Consider the following 25,062-nt stretch of genomic DNA (forward strand, 5'->3'; position numbering starts at 1 on the left):
GGTTTTGCATTTAATTTCTCTGTTTCTCTGTTCTTCATTTGTAAAACAGACTATCCCTTAGCCTCATACATAATGTGTTTATCAATGTTTATGTTTATTACAGAGTTATTAACGTTCACGAAGTACTCCAGCACTTGCATGACAACTGCCACGCTTATCCTATTAAGGAATTAACCATTTTGTATTCAGAGCAATCTTTACATAACATACAATAAATATGACATGTTGACACAGAGTAAGCAATGAGGGAAAGCAGTAACTGAATAATGAATACTTTTTCCTAAAGCAAACTCTGTAATTTTATAGATAAATGAAGCTGTGTACCTGTTTAAAAAAAAAAAAAAAAAAAGAGAGATCATATTTAAAAACTGTCCTAATGCACATGCACAGGGGAGATAAGTGTATTCCTAAATTTAATTCTAGCAATTTTCCAGCCTAGCTAAATTTATTTTAATAAAACTATTTATACAGGGGATAGTATTTCTGAAGGCATCTTTGATAAGGGAGCAACACACTAATTGTCAGAGTAAGCATTAGTAAACCTTGGCAAAAACTGTTTCAGATTATGTTAATATTAACAAAGCTTTATGTCATGTTACCGAACTATACAATATTGCCCATGTAAAGAATGAATGTCTTTAGAAATCTTTGTGTGATCGTATAATCATGGCTGTAATTTCATAACTCCAGTAATTTCTTACAATATTTAAAGAGTAGAAAGTATCTAACATATCACACAATGGCAAGCATTAATAAATACTGCTTTTCTTCACAATGATCATCAAAAGAAGCAGTATTACTAAAAATGTCAACATTAATCGTATAAAATGAATTTTCAAAAACTCGTAGGGGGAGTGGTCTCCTGCAAAGCCTGAAGGAAAAGCTTTTGCTAACTTTTGGAATGGAGACAGATCTCTCTTGCAAAGCTGTTGTAGTCTCCAGAGATAAATGGCCTAGAAACATGGAATTCTTCAGGGAAAGGGAAATTTTCTCACCTCAGTTCATGAATTATAATGTTGCCCGTTCATTGCTTCTCATACTGTATTTTGTTGCTATCAGTGGTCTTTCTACATTCTGGTTTTATAAATTTTAGCATTATTGTCAAAACTGTATTTGTGGAAGAAAGCAAGAATGGAGGAAAACCTAGCCTTGAGTAAGAAGAGTATTTTGATTTTTCAGATGAGTAACAGTAGTTAAGGGCACTGATCCATTCAGGTTCCCATTTCCTGAGACTCTTCATCCTGTGAGGGCTGATCCTGTGGGACTGAACTATTAAGGCCATGATAGGGTGAATGTTCAGTCCAATCAACAAGGAGGCACTGACTGGGTTTTGTATGCATGTAAGTTACACCGCCTAAAAATAACATGTAATTGAAAAAAAACAGATCCTTATTGAAAAGCAACACATATATCTATTCTTGAAAAAGGTATAAAATACCCATATCTATCTTTATTACCTTGTCTGACTCAGCAATTTTCCCACAAATAAAAAATATTTGGCATTTCTTCTTTGAAGGATTTTTAATACTTATGACTTGGAAAGGACTACCTGCATGTTTTACAATGAAAATTTAGATAGGGTTTTACATCAAAATATTATTTTATCAGGACGCCATGTAAACTAAATATACCCTTATTACCACCACTAAAAAATGACAAGAGGGTTAATTACATACGAGCTCACAGAGCAAAATTAAGCTTGCATTTAACTACGTTTCAGTGAATAAGTAATAGAAAATATAAATCTGCCTTTTCTTTTAATTATTATCAAACCACACATTTTCTTGCTTTTCTCTTAGCCATGATCACACTAAGATCTTACATAGTAGTAGTTACACTGGTCAGAAGCTTTATTTCAAACAAGCGCTATGAGCCACTTATGACTTGTTTAGCTAAGCACTCCAAAACCACTCTAATAGAAAAGCACATAAGCCACTATTCTCTGACAAATCAGTGAGTGAACCCACTCTGAATAAACTTCCTTAAATAATCATCTTCTAAGCACAGTGCAAGAACATTATCAGCTAATACTGAGAACAAAGAATGTTTAAAAAGATACAGAATAATACAAATTGAATAACTGTAAAATAAAAAGACCTTAATCACTTATACAGGAAGACAGCCGATCTTTCTCATATTAGTCATCCACACCTCTTTACACTTTTTTCTTACAGATATACCATTTGTTAACATAAATATGTAAAAATTCTATAGAATAAAAATTCAAATAATTTATTTACCATTTCATATAATCACACTGATCCTATCAAATATTTTCTATAAACATACCTATATATACACACTTTATGCTTTTACATTAATCTATATTCCTTCAGTAGTTCTAACGTTTATTAAATTTTTCAGAGATTATGAAAATCACGATTGTACTTTTACGCCATCACTTCACCTGTGCTGTAGATCACAAAGATTTTTTTATTTAAGTCTTCATTCTTTATTTTGTTCCAAGTGTGACCTATTTTGACTTAACTAATGCAATCTAATGAGATTTAAAATGAAATCAAGTTCCATTTCAGTAGAAAAAATACTTTATACTTCATAAGAATCTAACTAACTGAAAAGATGCAGTACACTAACATTTTGACAAAATATTTTTTCTTGCAAGGAAATAAAACTATCAAATAAGAAAAACAGAATCATTGTTTAAAAGAAGTCTTAAAGAAATTCAGGTTAATAAAACAGCTATAACTCTTGTTTTTATGATATATGCAACATGGGTGTATAAACTGTACAGCGATGTGTCTTAAGTATATGGCACATTATCTAAGGCATAGGAGTAATGTCCAGGTACTCAAAAACAGCTGAAGGGATTTGGGAAGGGCACTGAGAATAACAAGTTCACATATGGAACTCTCAATTTAGTGTTTTTGTGATTCCTATTGTTAGCAACAAAATCTAGCAGTGTTTCTGTAACGTATTAATTTTCTGCTGTACTTAATTGTATGCTTAAAGGTAGGCTCATGTTTAAGCGTTCTAGTGAAATCAAAGGCAAAGGAAAATTAAAAGCACTTTTTCAGAAAGAAGAAATTAAAACTAAAAACTAACTAAAACTCTACTGCAAAACCATTTTACCATGATGATCTTAGAAACGTATTCACTTCCCATGAATTGGCATCACTTCTCCCACCCCTGTGCGGATTCTTGGGTATTCCAGGGTGTCTGAAATGACATTAGATGCCTAAATTCAGAGATGAAGACACCAGATTTCTTTGTTTCATTGACATCAGTAAAAAAGGAACTACGATGAGTGACTGTTCACTTAACTCCTGCTCAGATTTTGGCTAACACAGCTCATGCTAAGGCCTGATGTACGCTGGGAGCAGCCGCATTAGGTCAAAGCAAGAGCACCATGTAGTCAGGACAGGTGGCCTGAAAGCGAAAAGGCCGTTATGCAGCCATTATCACCTGCAGGTTGCTGTGTCCTGCAGCCATCATCTTTGCATATTGATTGTCTGGCAGTTTCTTCAGAATCTGCTAACTTATGGAAATGGTATAGACCAAACTTCCAAGTCAAAAGGTATAAAACATCAGCTTACCCCAAAAAGCTTTTGAAGTGAATTCAACAGCAGCTGGACTGCTGAGGCTTTCCTGCTTCCCGGTGTGATACAGGGAATGCCCACATTGTGATGGAGGAGGAAGGATAAGCATTCTCACCATCGGCTAGGTAACTAATTTTGCTCATAGGTGCATGAATTAAGAGTTACAGGTTGTAAGTTATGAAACCTTGTGAACTGAGTGGTGAGTAAGTGAATCCACATGAGAGACTAGTCTGGGCAAAGGGAATTGAGCCCTTGTTTGGTTTTGTTTTGTTTGTTGTATTTCTTAATGAGCTCATAAAATAAAGCTTAATTCACAGAGTACATTGTCCTGTAAATTTGAGAGATCCAAATGGACCGTGACACTATGGCTGCAGAATTATGCCTTCCAAGTGGGAAAAGTTAACAGTAAGCATCTCACAGTGGACAACAGTATGTACAGCTGTAGCTATAAACCACTGAAGCATGGGTAAAAACACAACTTTCTGCAAGGGTGCATAAAAGGAATTAAGCTTCTATACCCAGGGCCAGGTTCAGCAATGATATGAATTAAGGGCAGCGGCCTCACAAAAGTGCAGGGAAACGGTACTGCATGTCCTACTGGGGATACACTGGGGATATTGCATGTCCCACTGGGGATACACTGGGGATACTGCATGTCCCATTGGGGATACACAGCCAGCTCATCTACCTTCTTTGCTCACTGTTAGTTGATGCCTGTCTATGCCCATGATGTAGCTTGCCAGAATCAGGATGGCATGTGAAAGCCACAGCAACAGAAAGATGCTACAAATTTTCTATAAATAGCCCACAGGGGCTTATCCACTGCAGAGAACAACATGCTAGCTGCTAGGAGAACATGACAAGATGGCTAAAAAATATGTCAATAACTATATATCCACTATGCACACTCTACAGCCAGAAGTACCTGTTTAGCCTCTGGCTGAAATGAATTCTAGTCTTTCTTCAACTCCAAAAGACACCTTCCCTGAACAGGAATTTCTCTGAGATGTAGAAAACCTTCCTGGTGGAAGAAAGTTAAAACTGGTATTTCAGTGTACCACTGAAGCAGAGGTATGTGAATTCAGCTTGCAGAAAAAAGTTTATAAATCCATAAGGCGTTTCTCCTGCCCAGGAAACTTTAGAATAATGATACATAGTGCAGATTTTGCCAGAGAATATTCAAATAAACTCTTCACAGAGTTGAAAAGATAACCTCTCATTCATGTAACAGTGATAGCAGTATTGCTAAACATAATGCTATTTGTGCTAAGACTAGACCCCTAGAGCCATAATGATATAAAAATTAGCTTTTATTTAAAAATAATTGCTAGGATGGTTCAAAGGTACCTTTTTTCCCTCAATAACAGAAGGCAAATTAAAATTCACATAAACTAAAGATACTCCGTCTCACACACACAGACGCAAATACATATACATATATATAGTGTACACACATATGTATATATATTACACTAAACTTCAAGATTAAAATAAATTTAGGGTGGACTCATGATTTCTGAATGCATCACATGGGTAATGCTGTATTTTTCTTAGTGTTATTTACGGCTCATTGCTATGATTTATCCAGGAGGTACAGTTATTTTAGGTACCATCTTTCTTTCAAAAGAGCTTGCTAATAGTAACTCTGCCAAGAGTGTCTGTAATCTCCTTTCGTTATGGGATTCTTTATTGCTCGTTATAGCCTTTCAATATTTAAGAAACTACAGAAGATAAGCCTTGCTGTAGGAAATCTGCCCATAACAAGAAGGCCACAGAGGTTTCTTTGAAGTGACTACTGATGTAAGGCCTTTCTTTGAGCACAGAAGAGCAGAGCTATAATAATCCTTGAAGAAAGAGATAAATTAAAATCAAAACAATGTTAGAAAAACAAAATTGAAGAGGTAGGGAAAAGATGAGAATACAAAATAGTAATAATGCCATGAGATATAAATTTTAGACCTTTATAATAAAAATGATCATTAGAGAATGGAAAGAAACTTTTTTTTTTTTGAAAGAACCCTAAACTGAAAACTTGTTTTAAATAACTTTGGGAAAGAAAACTTCTCGACAGCTGTTTAGACAATTATAGTAAAATAGATCACAACATTCGGACAACTATATTGACACTGTACTGGAAGTGAGAGATTAGTATAGATCGCTTTACTTCTTACAAGTGTGTTTTGACAACAGAGTGTATTTCTTGTGAGGAATAAATGCTGCCCTGATAAAATTCCTTCACTGTATTCTAATAAAATATTTTCTGTAATTAATCAAAGGTTATGTTATGGGATCAGTGTAGGTTAGTGAATCTTCTGTCACAGTTATTATCGGCTTTTCTTCCTTGAGGGGGAAGAGACAATTTCTGAATTGGTGGAACTTAGAAATGAGTAAAACTCCCAGAATTCCCCGATTACATACGACTGATGAAAATAGTGAACATAGCAAGGAGAAAAAAATGCAAAAGCTCTTCAAATTGGCACATATATAATTCAAAAGGCAGCTTACAAAATATGATCAAAATTAGTTTATCCTGGATATTTCTATGCCCCTGTGCAATGTTCAGTAAGGATATGAATGCAAAGTAATGCCATATTGTTTTTGTTTCTATACCTTGTTTCCTCACCAAGTGTCAAACAGTTCCGGACAAAGAAAGCCTTTAATCTATAATCCTCTCACATGCAGAAAATTATGATTCATCAAAACAAAGCAATTCAGGATGTAGTTCATCCCTGTTTCTGGACTTTCACACAGAACAGATTTTTTAATGGTTTTGCTCAGATAAAACAGAAAATCCTACATTTGCCAAAGCTTTTCAACCTTAGAATTGTGATCAGAACACACACAGTTTTAACACAAGAATTTTGAGGCTTGCACAAAAACCTGAGTGCATTTGAGGGAAGGGTTTTTTCAGACAAGGTTTTAAGGAGAAGCAGTAATTTATCTTTGGAACAAACCAAAAAGCTAAAGGAATGCAATGCCATTTTTTCATTTACTTAGGAGAAGTAATTGCTATAAATGAAGGAGAATTGCTTAATGGAAGGAGAATACAATGAAGCTCATTGCAAGGGCTCAAATGGAAAGCAACACAGTGCTTCCGAACAATCGAAGTGATAATACAATGAAAACAGAAGTGAATTTTTGGAATACGAATTGAACTATGTATCTCAAAAAAAAAAAAAAAAGCACTGGATTTATAATCCTGTGAACATCAATCCGTGAAGTTAAAAGCTGTAAAATGTCTTCCATCTAATTAAACAGTAAAAAAATCTAAAATTTATCTTAATTATTACTTTATAGCTATCTCGTTCTGGTGTTTTAAAGCTTTTCTAAACAGGAATAGTATAGTTTGTGTCATCATGATCTTGTTTTCGGCATATGCTCCAAGGTTTAGGATAACTGTAATTGCCATAGGTGTTTGATTTACATTCACCGAATCAGATATTAATTATGGTGGCACTTTCATTTGGAATAACAAATCTCTAAATCTGTAAAGAAAAAATAATAATCAGACAAATCAAGAATATAAATGAGAAATGCTAGCACAATAATCTAAGCAGGCAAACATTCACTACATTCACACTGAATATGTTAATGAAGATCAGTTTAGCATCCTGGCTCTCTGATTTCCTAAATGTTAAGCAAATAGCACGACAGCACATTTGAAATTCTTGCTCCATTTCCCATATAACTGGACAAGATGTCTTTGGTCAAGTAAGGTCAACAAATTTTGGAACTAAACTTAGAACTTTTCATATTTTTAAGTATCCATTCCAGTCAATTTTTCTTCAAATTATCATCGTTGTGTCAACAGAGTTAAACTGCGTGGGTTAGCATTCTCGTTTCCAAATATGGAACAATTGTCAACTTCTGCAATGCAAAATAAATTGCACAAAGTTCTGTTATACCTGTGAGGTGTAACTTATTCAACCCACTTCACACTACATAAATTCAATAATACTGCTGGTCAAAACTGTTCTACTCAATGTTTTTGAGTGATACCTGAAAAAAGTGAACGATGCAAGGCTAAAATCCTTTATGACAAATGTAAAACTTACACTTTGATAAACTATATAAGTAAAAAAGAATTATCGTTAAGAAATTTTTTATTGATTAACATATTTTTAAATGTCTGGCAAATTATTACTATGACAAGGTTTTGCATCCCTTTGCAAAAGTATCCGGGCAAAATCAGTTATTCACTGAGATTCTCATTTCAAAAGAATACTTTTTTTTCCCTACGGACCTGGAGAAAATAGGTTTATATCTTCACTGGACAAGGAGAAAAAAGGGGAAAAGGGAGAGATAAATTTACACATGAATGTTACAGATTCCAGAATTCTATATAGGTAATTTCAAAGTTAGACTGGGAATGCAAACACTAAGAAAAATGGGACAGCCCAAAGCAGAGTAATGCAAAGGAAAGAAAAAGTCATATGGAAACTAATAAGATCTGTTTTCAAGAGAAAGTGTAGCTTCAATAATAAGGTAAAATTTCAAATTCTATTAGGTAATTTCTAGATTTTTTCATAGTGGCTTCAGATAAACAAAGCAACAGCAATTTTAAACAAACTTACAATGATGAAAATGTGTGCGTGAATTTTTTATATTAAAATTATTTTTTCCTGCCTCCAACTTTTTTATTTTTTAATCTCCAATATGCTACAAAACCTTTTTCTTTTTTTTGAGTAATGCCAAATTTGCCTTAGATATATTCCAGAGTGGGAAAAAGGTTGGTCTCTGAGCCACTCTGTTGGAATAATCACATTCATCGTAAAGGAGTAAATATTAGAAAGAAGTTGTCAGAGTTGAAATTAAAAATTCTGTTCTTTTAACAGGGTAATCACAACTTTCTTAATTATGACTAGAGATAAAAATGTCATTAAAAATACTTGGGGTATGTATCACTAGATATATGCTTGAAGAGAATAAAAACGCATAGCAATAAACACTTGATGGCCTGATGTACATCTTTTCTTAAATTTGTGCAATTAATTAGCCAAAACCATTGCTGCCATTAAACTAAGAAGGAAATTGGCCCTGAAACATTTCTTCACTGCTGAAGAGGATCTGGAGTTAGGAAGCTGGGGTCACTTGCCCAGCTACAACAAATAGTCTCTTTTGTCTCCTGTGAGATAGCTAGTTATCTACGGTAGGCATTTTGTCCATGATCTGCCACAAGTGACAAGTTGCTCTTGGCTAACTAATAATAATAAAAACAAAACAAAACATAAAAACTAGTACCCACCTAAGCAATTTACTTATATGTCAAAATTTTTACAGAAATCATTGTGTTCTTAGACCTTCCTAGGGCAAAATTCACTACATAGTAGGGAAAAAAACCCTGTGAAATCGAGACTGCCAAATCTGACTTTTGGTGCATATCTGTGGTCACTGTGATTCTAAACTCTGTCTTTGAAGGAAGAGTGTGTTAAGAAAATTGAAGGCTCAAAATTCCTTTAAAAAGCTTGAGATCAAGATGGAATTTTATAGCTTTATAATGCAAATTAATAGAAATGCTCTCATTTTTCCAGGAAACTCACCAGAGAGAGGAGTCATAGAATCATAGAATCATAGAATGGGGTTTGGGTTGGAAGGGACCTTTAAGATCATCTAGTTCAACCCCCCTGCCATGGACAGGGACATCTTTCACTAGATAAGGTTGCTCAAAGCTCCTTTCAACCTGACCTTGAACACTTCCAATGATGGGGCACCCACAACTTCTCTGGGCAACCTGAGAAACTGTGGATGAAGAGAGACAACAAAATTTCCTTGAAATTACAGAAGTAACACATCTTCCTTCAGCAGATGACATCCTCTCAAAAAATGGTCCAAATGGACTCTGAGCAAGTTACTTTGACATTAGCTTCACTTTTAAGAAGCAATGGTGTACAAACAAAATACAGGAAAATAACCTGATGTTTTTCTACAGAGGAGAGGATACATACCTAGATCAATCTGCTATCAAAAGCTTAGGTACCTTAAACTATAAAACAACTGGAATTTTGAGGACAAGTCTGTAATTCAAGAATGCCTAGAAGCTCTTACATAAATTGCTGAGGTGTCTGTTAAATATGTAACAACTTTAACTGAACCTTGAAAAAGCTCCACATAGAAGTGATGCTAACTGACACATCAAGGATGTTTTTCTGCTCTGCTTTGAAAAATAAAGTCGCAGAAAACCATCAGAAAATAACTTGAAGCTGGTAGTCGATAACTGGACAGGACTGTAAACAGGTGAAAAGAAATATTTTAAATATAAACAATGTTTTAAGACTTCCCTTTGAAGCTAAAAAGTAAAAAACAGATTGAATTACTGAATATTGCATTGAGCTAATTTAAGTCATTAAGGAACTGGAGAAAGTAACCCAGAATGAGAAAAAAATAATTTTCAGGTGGAACAATAAAAGGTCAAATGTGATTTTCAGGAAGCCACACTACAAGGCTTCAGAGATAAAGGCAGAAAACATCAACAGTTTGTTTCATATTTTAGAATTTGGAGATGCTTGGAGACTAAAATGATGGAAGAACACAAGCAAGTGTTCTGAAAATAAAGGTTCTAATAATGGAATTTCTCTAATTAATTGACTTGTATTATACTTCCACAAATTTGAATATTATTCTTGGATTATGTCATATATTCAGTAGTTCCAAAGAATGCGTATCTGTTCTCCTCAGTTTTCTCATCTTATATTACTACATAGTAGATTGGACATATTGAGTCATTCTTCCTGAAGTAGTTCTCTGAAGAAAGTGTTTCTGCAGCTATTATTAATGTTTTAATTGTAGTCAGGATTTCCTACATGTCTGGTTAGGTTAAATTATGGAGGATTAAGTTAATTCTTGTATCCAAGTTACGACATCAAAGTCTGGATGAGTGGACAACTAGGTGGTTACAATACTGGTTGGATGATAGGCTCATAAAGCTTGCAGCTAACACCAAACTGGGGGAGTAACCAATATGCTTGAGGGTAAAGCTACCATCCAGAGGGTTCTCACCAGGCCAGAGGGAAGGACCAAATATAACATATGAAATACACCAAGGACAGAACTCTTCTGAATAATCCTGATGAATTCTGAGCCGTGCAATTTTTCCCATAGTCTGGCTTCATGTCCCTCTGCAGACATCTCTGATGCAGAAACATGCCCAGTTACTTTTTTTAAAACTGATCAAATTTCACCTGATAGTCTATATATATATCTGCATGAATGTTCAAACCACAAGAAAAACCAACTCTATAATTTAATTTCCTTGAAAGCAAGAATTCCTATTCCTCCCTCTTGTCCTTGTTTTCAACACTTTATAATGAAGACTCCAACAGCAGGTAGTTTTCTGTATGATACGAGTGAAATCCCTCAAAATGCATCAGTATTTTGGAGTGATTTAAAACAGGCTACAAATAGGAACAACACAGAACTTGTTATTTTTCAAAAAATATTTATTTGCTGTATGTGTTACAGGAATAATATAACGTATCTAAATAATGAGGAAATACAGGAAATACTGTAGAAAATTATAGACAAAGGAGGAAAGGTAAACATGTAGTGATAAAGATGTACTTGAGTAGAACTATGCATTAGGTCTATTTTGCACATCTGATCAATCTTTTTCCTTCTGGCTGCACCTCTCTGGCATGTTCTATAGCTTTGATTGCTCCCAATGACCTTTGCCAGTTTTGAATTTCTCAGGTTGCGAAAATACTGAAATGAATTTGTTTTCCTTGTGTTTCTAAAGCTACTATGTTTATATGCTAATTACAAATAAAATGCTTGACCCATAAAGGAATCAGCAGGAAACCTGAAATGAAGGCATTATCCAACATTTCATGCTCCTTAGTGATGTCATTTTAAATATTTTAGACAGCCTATAAATAATTAAAATCTCACCACAGCAAATTATGTCCTATTATGCAAATAAATAGCCTCCTCCCTGGTTTCATTAAAGATTCTAAATGACAAGCTGAGCAGTTTAAACATGGCAAGGTACTGCAGTGAGGCAAGAAATCTTCCAATTTTTTTTTTTAATTGTTAGTGCCAAATTTCATGTGGATTTTTACTCTAACACTTTAATTTGCATGAACAAATAAAGCTTTAATAAACCTTTTGTAGTGGTGAAAATGCATCATTTAATTAAATTTGATTTATTGTGAAACTATTGTGCTTCATGAATATTTAAGTTATGCAAACTCTATAGCAGAAAAAATACAAACCTTTTTTTTTTTTCATAGAAAGCTGTATTTATGTACTATTATTTCTGTATAATTTTTATTTGTTCACATACACTATATATATAAACAATATGTCAAGTTTTTACATTAAAAATTGTTAAACATCTGATCTTGTTTTCACAGTAGAATTCAGATTTTATTTCAATAGAAACAGGATTTAGCTGCATTCCTATATGCCTATAGCACACAGACTTACATCATGTAAAATACTTTTATGTGGTATTACATTTTTGCAGCAGCATTTTTCCTGAAGGCTCGATTTTTAAAATCTACTAAGTTATCAAGACTCTTGAAATTATATAATTTTGTATACAAAAACATGTATTGACCAAAGTACAAAATTATTTACTTAAGTAAATTAAATACCTTAAAATAATCAGAAATCTAGGAACAGAAAGGAACGAAAGATTATTCCTTTATATGCTTTTCCTCCAAATTTGCAGTTCTAATCTTATTATCTACATAAATTATTGTAGGAAAGATAAACTGCAAACATACCAAAATATAGACTGTATTTCAAAATTAAAATTAAACACCTTGTACCTTTAATCAACTCAAAACCTTTTAAAAATCTTCTTTATCAATATGTTAAAGTGAATTAATCATATACCACCAGAAAACTGAAAAATAAATGTGTGCGTGTTTTTTAAACTTTAAGGTCAACTACCTACTACTTACCTGCCAGTGAGCAAAACTTTCAGTGCAAATACAATGAGAATTTCAGAATGATTTTTCAGCATAACTCTAAAATTCACTGAATTCAGCTTTTTTTCTGAGTAAAGACCACAAATCTGTACCTCCAGTTTTTCAAATAAGGTTACAAATATGCATTAACATATAACTTCCCTTCATGAAATAAACTATGTTAAAATATTTCTGTAGTAGTCCTTATTTATATGTACAATAACAAACCTTTCTAAAGGCTCTCAAAACAGCAGGTTTTGGATAACACCAAAATGAACCCAAATTACGAAAACTGTGTTTCAAAAATACACAGACCCAGCATCTAAATAGGACAGCTTATTTTCTTCTGTCCGTATTTCTACCTGGTCTCTTTGCTACATTCTGATTTTGGCTAGACACTCCCTCCCTTATTAATACGTTTGCAATATAAAACTGGGGTTTATTGTCATTCACTGCCTTCCAGATGCTCTCACTCTTTCTTATACATCATCTGCAACCTAGAATGCCATTTTTTGTTACCATCTTCTAAGAACATCAGTTGCTTAAGGGAAAAAAGACTTTCCTCTACCCGCTTGTAAAAAGACATTCTTTACAGTCACAGTCATTCTGTCACTTGAGTTCATGTCAGGCTCTGCATTACACTAAATGATGCAACTAGATAATTTGTTCTTTTTCTAATAGAGATACCCGGAGTAATTTATGAACATAAATTTCTTTATTGCTTTCTCTGAGTATATTCAGGGATGTGTATTAAGCCAAATTACTGAGAATCAAGTGTATTTCAGAAGTCTGAATACCTAAACCTGTTTAACCAACTGTGTTTTATGTGGATCCCTGTTCCCACAAACAACTGAAATCAACCCCAAAGTAATAGCAAGCAGGATAAATGAACTAAGCAATGTTTGGGCAAAACATATAAGGAATACAATGCCAACAGATTCTGGGATAAAAAGAGCAGAAAATTAGATTAAGCTGAATGATGTACGTAATCTTCAATTTGGAAACACGCTTGCTTTTCTGAAGAATATTAGCAACAAGCTTATTGGAAAAGAAAATTTTGACATCAAAAACAGGAAAAGTTGTCTGCTTGCAGGTTGGGTTTTTTGGTTTGTTTTTTTTTGTCTTTCAGAAGTGAGACTTCTTTATGAAAAAAAAGAGTTCTGGTGAGAAAAGCTAAGATCTTATTTAGCTATTGACAAGTGGAGAACTTGTGCATAACAAATGGTGACTAACTCACCAAGGAGCGTGCATGCTAAAGAATGCACTCTTAAGGGACCAAACACAAAAAAAAATATAAAATTACTTATGACAGACACTTAAACACTAGGGGAAAAAAAAAGCTAGACTAGCTAGAGCATACTGAACTCCTAAGGTACAAACAGAAGTTTTCAGCAGCAGTATTCACCTTGTACAAAAACCAAAATGAAGGCGTGGAAGTAAAAAATTCATTTGAAAGAGCGCAGGGAAAAAAAGAATGACATATGTGACATACAAGTATTAAAGAGAGAATATTGCATAACTGCATATAGAAAACGCACAAAGAGATGGAGAAAGTGTGTCAAAAGTATTTGTGCCATGCAGAGCAGTGGTAATCCTGATAATTAAGCATTAGTTAAACATTGAAAAAGATCCGTATGAAGTGTAATAAGGAAATCACGTTATGCAATTATGTTACACAGGTAAATAGGAAATTATATAAATTATGGTGCAATTAACCATGCAGTTGGAGACAATCTTCAAGGAGAAAAATTTAGAAGTATTTTGGCTACAATATAGAATAATATTTACTGTATTTGCACCAAGAAATTAGGATAAGAAGGACATCCTTTCATGAAGGGGAGAAATGCAGCATTAAAAATAAGTATTAAATGTTAATATTTATATTTCTATAAAGCACACGTTACCAAACACAAAAGTCAAAATAAACATTTTATGCAATTAATCTCTGCAACCATACAACATCATCTCAAAGAAGACGACTGGTTAGGAAAGATTTTCTGGAGTGTTTGAAGGCAGAGACTGAAGACACTATCAAATCAGCTTTATCTACAAGTGCCATTTCAGTATATTATGCATTATAACCAACACTATTATTATTCTCCGAAGTGGGGTAAAGTGCATTTAAAAAAATAGCTTGGAAAAAACGTTTAGTTTACCACCATTAAGCCATTCAAAGAAAGACAATACATGCCAGATTTTGAACATCTGTTTGGAACTTGTGAGTCACTTCTCTTAAGAGTGCTAGTGTAGTTTTAGCATAATTAGAGGACTTTGGAAAAGACTTGGTGCAATTTTATATATTTTTTCTTTGCATTACAGCCTATGCACAGCTCCTATGCATGTCTGATGTTTCAGACCTGCACACAAGCTACATCAACAGTCTACACGTGCCGCAATTCTGGTATGCCTAGGACCCATTTAACTTTCTGTGCTATGCATTTGATAACCTCAATGAGGTTCATTCAGCTAGAGGTTTAAAACTCTTACACCTAAGTCTGGCCTGGTGATGGGCAAACTATAGGACACTACAGTGTTTCAGTAAAGTGTCCCAACTCGCGAAGCCAGGATCACCTTAACACCTGCCATACCACACAGGGTAGAACTAGTGTTCACCTTGTCTGTCTTTATGCACTTTTTGGGAAACCTCAGGTAACTAATGAGTTGCAATGTCCCTGTGATGACAAATCTGATCTCTCAGAACAAAGATTATGTTGAACCTCTGGCATGCAGAACTAACGTGTAGCAATTTTTACAGAAATATGAATGTGAAATGAATAAAAAGACCTTCATAAAATAATTATTCTATCATTTTAACTGTACTTCTATAACAATCGTGTAGAACAGGATTAAATATCTTGAAAATGTTTCTTAACATTTTAAAAAAGTCAGCATCTACAGTTTACCTCAAGAAGGAATTTGTAAGGAGTGTAATACATTAACTTTGAAATTTTCTGAAAAAAAATAGCTAACAGTATTCTTCACTATATGAACTACTTGCTGTCAAATGTAGTACTACCTTCCTTATTTGAGCTGAGATAAAATGGTGATAAAAAGGTTAAAGATTAAGCTATAAAGCTATATAAACTATTTTGGTTTATAAACAAAACCAAAAGGTTTTCCCCTCAGCAGTGATAAGTTGGTTTTAAAAAAACCATAACAAAGATGGTTATCAATAGAAAAAACATAGATTATCAATAACCATATTGATAACCATCAACAGAAGCCATATCAATAGAAAACTGTGATTCAAAATCTCATGGTCAAAAAAAACATGAATTCATAACAATATTAATATCATGATGAAGTAACAGGTACAAAAATACAGTAAAAATTTGAAAGATGGAAAGATGCCGCCTTTCTACGTAGAAGCAGTATAAACATTTAATTTTTAAAGTTTCATCTATCCAAATGCTTAAAAAAACAATGTTCTGGTAGGTAAAAGAATTTCAAGCTCAACTTCAAAATGTAAATGTATTTAAATTTTTGCAGAGAAACTATCACTTGTAGTACAGTTACTTGTTGCTTTTAGTTATTCCACTTACCCATCATTCACTCTCTAATCTCCTTTAAGCCCATGTTTCTCCATTCCATACACAATAGAAGGATTATGCACATCTTACCTCTTAACTTTTTCCGGAGGATAACAGATTTAATTACTGTTCTCCCTTCCATGAAAGCTTTCAAGTCAGCAAATTTTGTGTATCTCGGTAGCATAATTTTTAATACAGAAGTCTTATGTGTCTGCATTCAGGCGATACAAGCAAGACACGTTTGCAATGCTGAATACCAAACTATTTGCTATTTATATTTCTCATAAATTAAATTTTAAAAATGCATCACATCTAATAGTTTTAAAAGTCTGTTTTCAATACAGATTCTGGCTTACTTGTAACATAAAAGAAAATTTAATGAAAATCTGATTTTAAATTGAAGTGTTACATACTATTAACAAGATACATGAACAAAAGCATAACATAGTGCATATACTGAGCAGTTGTTGTGAAAGCATACTTTTCCTATGTGTGTCCTGCGCTTTGTGGTGTCAAAATCCTCTGTACCTTAAGACCTACTCCAAAAAGAAGTTTTGCACAAAATCAATTCATTTCTTCAACAGAAAAAATGCAGTAGTTTTGCTGTTCATGATGAGCTTCTTAGCCACAATGGTAAAGGAGGATTTTCTCTTTAGTATAATTTCCCCTAACCTATTGATATATACCAACAGCCTTAACTGCAGCTTAGTGAAAAGTTTTCTTTTACTTTATTTTTTTTGCCTGGATTTCTTTTAGTATAGGAAAATACTTTGATAATTCAGAATGGATATGAAGAGATAAACTATGAAAAGGTTAATGTAATTTCAGCTTTACCACAAATGTTTGAAAATCAAAGACCATGGCTAACACACAATTGGCAAAAAAGAAGATGGCTTGCAAAGGAAACAGTAAATTTCAAATTCCTTTTATTACTGGGATTTTGTATCAAAAAGTACTCTGATCCAAGGAGACAAATCCAAAACTCTATTTTCATTCATCTCCTGAGGATCTGAGAAGAACATCTTAGGAATCAGATGCATTGAAGTACTTAAAAGGGAAGATGTACTTCAGTGTTGATTGTACAATATTCTACATTTTTTATTCTTCAAGTTGAAATTAGGAATTAACAGTAACAATGATGAAAAAATACAGTATTCTTTAGGTACTACTAGTTTCCTCCCTAAAATTTAAGAGCAGACAATACATGGGTAAAGGACAACAGAAAATAAACAAAATAAAAAAGAACCAACGGGAAGCATGTAAACAAAGAGAATACAAGATAGTAGATTTGTGGCTTCCTAAAATTTGAGCACTGACAGAGAGAGGGAATTTAATTTTCAAGGTTGTAAAATCATATCTCCATGCTCCAATAGTCATACTAGACTTTACACATGCTCTGCATTTACATATGGTGAATTATTCTATTCCATTCCATGCCCTTTGAATGCAAGATAAAGCAGTATCATATCCTGTAACTACTCAGAATCATCATACTGCAATGGTCAACTTCTAGATAAGAAGAGGTCACTGTACAAGGTTGAACTGCTTATCATCTAAAACTGGATGCATACTAATTTTTTTCCCCATAAAAGGAATAAAAATAAGATTTTATAGAACAGATTTGTAGTTACATCATCAGATATGCTTAGCAGCCTATAAAAACAACACAGGTATAATTTTGAGCAGTGTTTGAATACAGCATAATAATAGTAAAAGTTACTTTATCAAGAAGAAATAGCTATTTATATTATACATTCAACTACGCCCATGAGAATAGTAGTTCTAAATCTAATTGAATGCAAGCTTTCAGCCACAAGATGTGTTTCTATGAAAATTACAAAAGGAAACCATTGAACTAGCATCTGGAATGAAAATTAAATGCACAAAGTAGAGGGAGACCCCTGAAGATCCCCAGCTGGTAAGGTCAGCCTGCAGCTTTCACCTTTGTTGATCCAAAAAATGCAAAAAACACATATATGATAAAACGAGCGGCATGACGTCCTCTGTAGCTTAAGTAACTAACCAAAAGATATGGGCACATTCTTCATTAGAGAAAGTATGTTTGGGATATTAAATTGCCTGTGCTTTTAAAGGGTCATTTCAGTTCAACAGTACAGAGTGTATGAACTAAATACAAATCCTGTGGCCAAATACTTTCTCGAAAAACTAACAAAAGGAAGCAAAACATGCATGCAACTTTATTATACACCTTGAACTTGTTACCTATTTTGTATTTGCAACTATTGCAGATTTTATTATTACCATTATAGAGAAATATATAGTAAGGAATGGCACAGTTAATATCTGATTTTTATACTATATCATGGCACATCTATCACATCTTCACATTTCAACTTTACATTTTGTCCTCTGCTTTTTCTTAAAAAATTATGCCACACACCAAAGCTTGAAAATGTGATAAATCAACCACCTCAGCCTCCCCAGATACCTAAAGCCTATATAGAAAGATTTAATTCATAGTGACTTATGTGTAAAATTAATTTAGCCTAGGGTTTGGGTTGTTTTGTTTGTTTGTTTGTTTTCATTTAGGTACCTAAATATGCATATTGCAGTTCTCTGAAGTACAAGTCAATATTTGATCTCATTGGCTAAGGATGTTGAACTGGTTCAAACTGCAAATATTGCTAAAATTTTAAATTTACCAGGCAATACATGTATTTACATTTTTCTATACTGAAAATACACTTTTCATGTGGAAAAATATTCAAAGGCATTATTTGTCTAATTTAGTTACAAATTCCTCAACCATCTCTGCTATCAACAAACTGTGTTACCACAATGCAATTCGGATTAAGCCCTAAACAAGGAAATCAAATTCTTCATAGTTTGGGTATACAAATCTTGAGTGTGAAATGTTGCTGATATTTAAGAAAAAAGATTCTGAAGTTGTGTCTATGATGGAAAACCTCACAAGATGTTGAGAGTAAAATAAGTTTAGAGAGTTTTAATATCCTACATATAAACATATTTGTTATATATTTGAATTCTATTATGATCGTTTTATTTGCAATTCATACCGATTTTACCTTGATAATATGCAGTAAATAGAGGAAAATTAGTATGTAAGATCATAAATGACCTAAATTGAATTAAGGCCTGTAATTCAGTCAAAGGTTTCTGCTGATGCTATGATATGAACCATGCAAGTGCAATACAAGCATTTAGTGAAGGTCAGCTCAACTGGGAAAGTAAAATGCAAACTTTGCACTGAATTATCAGTCTCTGAGATGCAATGTCTACGATGAACTTAGGCACTAAGCACAGAAAAGCCAAAAGGAAATAGCACTCAAAGTCTATCAAAATCACAAGTGAGTTTTCTTCTTCTCCCAATTTAAACACTCTTCTGTATTACAAGATCATTATCTGTTGCCCATTAAGCAATTTTAGCCTTACTCTCCTTTGCCAAATTTCTCAGTATAATTACAAGCACATACAATTAGAATTCTATTTAAATCATGAAAGTAAATTATGAACTTATATAACAGTGGAATTATCAGTTCCAGTACACTTTTTTTCGTATTTGATATCAATATCAAAAAAATATATAATTGTATAACGTTATTTACATTGAAAACATGAAGTCCAGTCCTGAAGCGTTACAGGATGAATTTAAAAAAAATCCCCCATTATTAGTACCTATACAGATTCTCAAAATCTAATTTAGGATTTGCATCAAAGTATGAAGTACATATGTGCACAGAACAATTTATACAGATCAGTAACAACAGTGGCTAGATAAAACCCTCTATTCTGAATACAGCTCATTGCATTTTGTGGATCTTCATTCACTGTTGCTTCCATAGTTTGTTTCTCTTGCCTAGCTGTATAACCTGTCTGAACTCTTTGAGCGCTCCAGAAGATTTACTGACTACATCAGTATACATCCAACAGGAGAGAAAGACCTCTACTATAGTGACCATATTTTGGTTTTGTAACATGCATACAGCTTCAGCTTTCAGATTGTGCTGGGATGAAATGCAGCATGAACTAAAAACATACATGAAACATATATATGACTATAGGGAACAATAGTCTTTGCTGTGCAAAAGACTTCTTTTTCCTCAGTTCTTTATCGTTTGCCAATTGTGATATTCCTATTAAGCTGATAATTCCTTTAAATAACAATGTAAAGGAGCAAAAACGTTTCAAGTTTCTCTCAGAACTTTCTCCTAAGTGGTTGCTATGGCAGGGAAGAAAAATCCTGGTATGTCCAGTTCCAAAGGACTACAAAGACTTTCAGATTCTTAGAGCACCGAGTTGTAAACCTTTGCATATATGAACCGGTAATTATTATTACTGAATGTAATTTCAGAAGTACATGATTCTCTATATATATTAATATGGTATACCTAAATACTTCACCAAGTATAAAATATCTGCTATTGTGTAACATCTTCAAAATTTTCAGACTGTACTTATGAAACTTGTATTTTCAGTACATTAGGATTTTCCCTAAAATAAATATATTTAATATTTTGTGAACGAAGACAGTTTAGACTGCGCTGGCTTGAAATGTGGCATGATTTTAAAGACAGAACAGGAAACATTAATTTCAATATAGAAACATTGCACAACCAGAAGTTCAGATGTTTGGTGTTCTTTTTCAATGTGATCCTTCCACACTCATTCAATTTCTTTCCAAGTAACAGAATCTTGCTGAGATCATTTGGGGATCATGGAGTAAAATCACAATTTCAATAAATGTTCCATTAAATAATTCTAACTTTTTAACAAATGTTTCATAAAGAAACTGTTTACAGCAAAAGACTTCTGCATTGGCTTTTCTCTGAGATATTAGGTGACAATTACACTTGAGTGACTACTGCCTTATTCAAGGCCCCATTGTGTTGAAACAAACAGCATCTCATAATACACTGAAAAAGTTTATAGTACTTGTTATGCTTTATACATACTACAGTTAATGCTCTTGGAAATAAATTGCCTCATAGATTGATGAAAGTGACAGACTTTAGCACACCACTGTTTGCACTCAACTGAGGCCATTATCATTCATTACAGGGTGTGTTTCTTCTCTTTTCTTAGCTAAGTAGCAATAATTTTCTCTAAACAATTAAGGCTTCTGTGTATTTTTTTACTCTTTAAATTACTTTCAGCATTAAAGGTGTCACAGGATCATTTATCCTCTCTTGAGCAGTACTTACTTCAGTGACAGTTACCACAGAAGTCACAACGATGTCTTTTCCTGATCCCCTTCAATCTGAAACTTCCTAGAAAGGAGTAAATAACTATTATATTGACTATATACACAGTGCAGTGTATCAAAAGCCTTACTAAAATCCAGAAAAACTACATCCCCTGCCTTCTCTTCGTTCACTAGGCAGGCAATCTTATCACAGAAGGAGATCAAATTAGCTAAACAGGACTTTCCCTTTGTGAACCCATGTTGACTGAGACTGATGATTGCCTTATTCTTTAAATGCCTTTCAACAGTATGCAGTACAATTTTCTCCATAATTTTTCCGGGAACTGAGGTTAGACTAACAGGTCTGTAGTTTCCTGGGTCTCTCCTCATGCCCTTCTTGTAAATTGGAATAACATTGGCTAGCTTCCAGTCAGCAGGTGCCTCCCCAGACTCCCAAGACATTTGGTAGATGATTTTGCGCTTTGCATAAGGGTAACTTTTGTGTAACACCTTTCATATAGGGAAGTAAACACACCAAAAAACGCAAGACATAAAACTGACTATATCTACATGAATTTCATATATAATTTTATTTTATAAACATAAATGTTAATATGCATGCATAAAAATGTTTGTGTTCTTTCTGGATAGTAACACAAAATTGTAAAAGTATTTGTGGTATATTATCACAGAAGAGTCAACACTTAAAATTATATATTGTGCACTTGCAAAGACTTGTACCTAATTTGTAAAAATCCCTGCTTCTTGAATTTATTGGTAACTACATTCAAGGGAGCAAGCCAAAGGAAGCATAATAAAGGCTATAGCTTTAAGGAGTGATATAATATTATTTCCTATTTTTTCTATTTATCTTTGCAGTTCACATCATTTTAGCAAGCTGAGCTGCAAACCCTTTTTCCAAAGGACATACAAAGGATGTGCTGATGCTGCATAAGGAAAGAGGCCAGCTCTCAGTGACTGAAAGCAGGAACAAGATGAAATGATAACAAAGTGGCAACATCACACCAAAACTCACTAACAATAGTAGAGAAAGACAATATCCCCAGATTAAATATCCCAGTCAGCATGAATAAGCATTTAATGTTCCTGTGACATATCCTAGTGCATATATATATATATATATATATATATATATAAAATGCTGCTTCATCATCAAATCATTCCAAAGAAGGTCCTCACTATTGCAACCTGGAATGAAATAGCATCCTTAAAATTATAACTAACACGATAATTATTACTATGGCAAGTAATATTTTGCATTAGTTTTTCTCTTTGCTATATTGTCTATATTTTTTCTAATACATATTCAGAGTGCACTGTCTAAAGTGTGTTCTTCCAGTTACGGACTGTTTACCACAATGTCTTTTTCATACTAAATAGTTTAGTCCCTTGTTCCTTAAAACATGGAAACTTTATGTATATTTTTGGAATCTATTCTAAGGAAGTGCTATAAGCAGAAGTATCTTTGAGGAGAGCACAGAGATTACCAGATACACAGCAAATTGTAGTGTCCATCTTCACACTATCACAATTGCAAAGAGTGAATAAATAACGATAACAAGATATGATTTAATAAAAAAACTGAAAAATTAGAAATTCTGAAAAATTAGAAGTCTGGTTTCTTTGTTAAAAGCATTTGGGATGCCTGATGCTACACAGTAATATTTATAAAAGGAAGAGGATGACAATAAAAGAAGAGGTTCTAGCACTAAAATATAGAACATTACACTTATAAACATAACTGAGTTTCAGACATACTGCAAGCTTACGTATTAGTATGGACACAACTACATCTTGAGTCTCAGTTCTTGTGTTCTGTATAGCTTTGGACGTCTGAGCTGAGTTCAGGAGTACTAGCCCAAGAGTGAGCTAAAATGCAACATATTTCCTGACCCTGTCCTCTGCTTGCTTGTGGCATTCCTCTCCATTTCTTGAGCTAAAACCACCTAGCAATGGCAGTCCTTTGCATTCCAGGATTCCAGACCCTTCCAAAAACCTGATTTCTTTACAGTGTTAGTCACATGATGCCTCCACCAGGCATTATGAATAAATATAGTAATGGATTTGATTTAAGTCAGCAAGCTTGACCCATCCACGCTGGAGGTAAGTACGCATCCAGATAGTACAGTCTCTAGGTTTTTCTTTGGCATGCTATGCAGCTCTCCAAAATCCATTCCATCACTTCAGATGCTATGTAACTTTAGGATCTAGTGCATATGCCTTCTTCAGAAGACCTCCCCACCCAAAGAAAAAGTAGTATATAGCACTGAGTACCGGATCCTGAACAAAAATCACAATCTTGGAATAACTGTGGTTGCAGTATACAGAGATTTTATATTATCTGGCAGTAGATATTTAATTAAAAAAACAACTCATTTTTCTTTTCTGTAAAGGCTACTCTTCCCACCCATTCCACGAAAAGTCTTTGAGCACTTTCCAGGAGCAGATAGAACATTATTCTTTTAAATTACCGGAACCTGTAAATTGTGAAACCTGTACATTTAACAATGCAATACTAATATAAAGTGAGAGACACCTGTATTACTAAAACAGGATATACTGAATGTTCATTAAAAAAGGAGTTATAATGCATTCCAAAATGAACTTTTAAGGTTTATAGTTTAAAAATCACATATGTAATAAATTACATATGTAATTTAAAAATTACAAATGACATCCATTGCTCCCTCCTCATCCACTGAGACAATCATCTAATCGCAAAATGCAATCAGATTGGTGAAGTATAATTTGCCCTTGCTGAATCTTTGCTGGTTGTTTCCAGTCACCTTCTTATCTTTGAGTTATCTGGAAATGCCTTGCAAGGGAATTTCTGATCATTCTGGGAATCCTTCATGATCTTCCCAGGAAGCAAGGTGAGGCTGACCAGCCTGTAGCTCTCCAATAATTCTTCCTGCCCTTCACAAGGGTGGGAATGACATTTGCCTTTCTGCACAACATCCCTACCGGTGCCTCAGTGATAACTACAAACTTCGAGCGTTATCAGTCCTGGAAGCAGACACTGTCTGCAAAAACATGCAGTTAGTTTCAGAAAATGCAGTTACTTAAAGGAGACTTAGCTGAAAGTAAAAATCACTGAAAGGAAAATCGGCCTGGTTTAGGCCAAACCAGGACATCCACTCACTGGGAACCTTTCACAGTCAACATGAACTTTCAAAAACAATAGAGTGTGGTCCTGAAGCTAGGAAATTTGCTTCTGGTGATAGATATTGATATATTTTTATGCAACATATTTTCCCTTTCTTCCGTATATCAAAAGCTGCATTCATAATGATGTTTAAAAAAAAACAAGTGTACTCAAGACACATGAGAAGAAAGCTGCTTTAAAAAATTGCTTTTTAAAAGAGTTGCTTTCTTTTTTATACTATACTAAAGCTGCATGTGTAACAGCTAGTTGAGCTCATTGCAGGTAACTTCCTTTTCTTTATTATTTTATTGCTAGCTTAAGAAAACTGTGTTTTAGACCGGGATTCAATTATCTTCTCGCAGAACACCCACAAGAAAGAAAAACCCTTCAAACCTTTAATTACAGAAGTGGCAGAAAAATATTTTCTGAATTTGTGGTCTTACTGAGGAGTACTGATCAAAGGCATACTGATAAACATGGCTTTGGCCAAAAGGATCTGAGTAGGGAATTACAATCAGATTAACAAATAGAACAAATGTGACCACAGAGAAGTAAGTCTAAAGTAAAAATGTTTAGGAATTTTATTCACTAGATTTGGAACTTTCTCTTTTTAATTCAGCTAGTAAAATATGCATCTTATTCACACACCCAGTACTCAACTTACACTTTCTTACTCATTTAGCTCACTTCTATGCTTATCTCCATGCTGCTTGCTTCAGGAGATCTCTTAAGTTAA

General features: G+C 33.8%; 1 long non-coding RNA gene across 1 annotated transcript in view; it reads right to left on the minus strand.

Annotated features, from left to right (window-relative positions):
* Positions 1-21,175: 21,175 nt before the first annotated feature.
* Positions 21,176-25,062, minus strand: part of LOC137665265 (uncharacterized) — a 90,332-nt gene continuing 86,445 nt past the window's right edge. The window contains exon 3 of the long non-coding RNA XR_011048472.1: positions 21,176-21,245. This is a non-coding gene — a long non-coding RNA (uncharacterized lncRNA). The remainder of the gene's footprint in view (positions 21,246-25,062) is intronic.

This window comes from Nyctibius grandis, chromosome 6, assembly GCF_013368605.1.
Source record: "Nyctibius grandis isolate bNycGra1 chromosome 6, bNycGra1.pri, whole genome shotgun sequence".
NCBI lineage: Eukaryota > Metazoa > Chordata > Aves > Nyctibiiformes > Nyctibiidae > Nyctibius > Nyctibius grandis.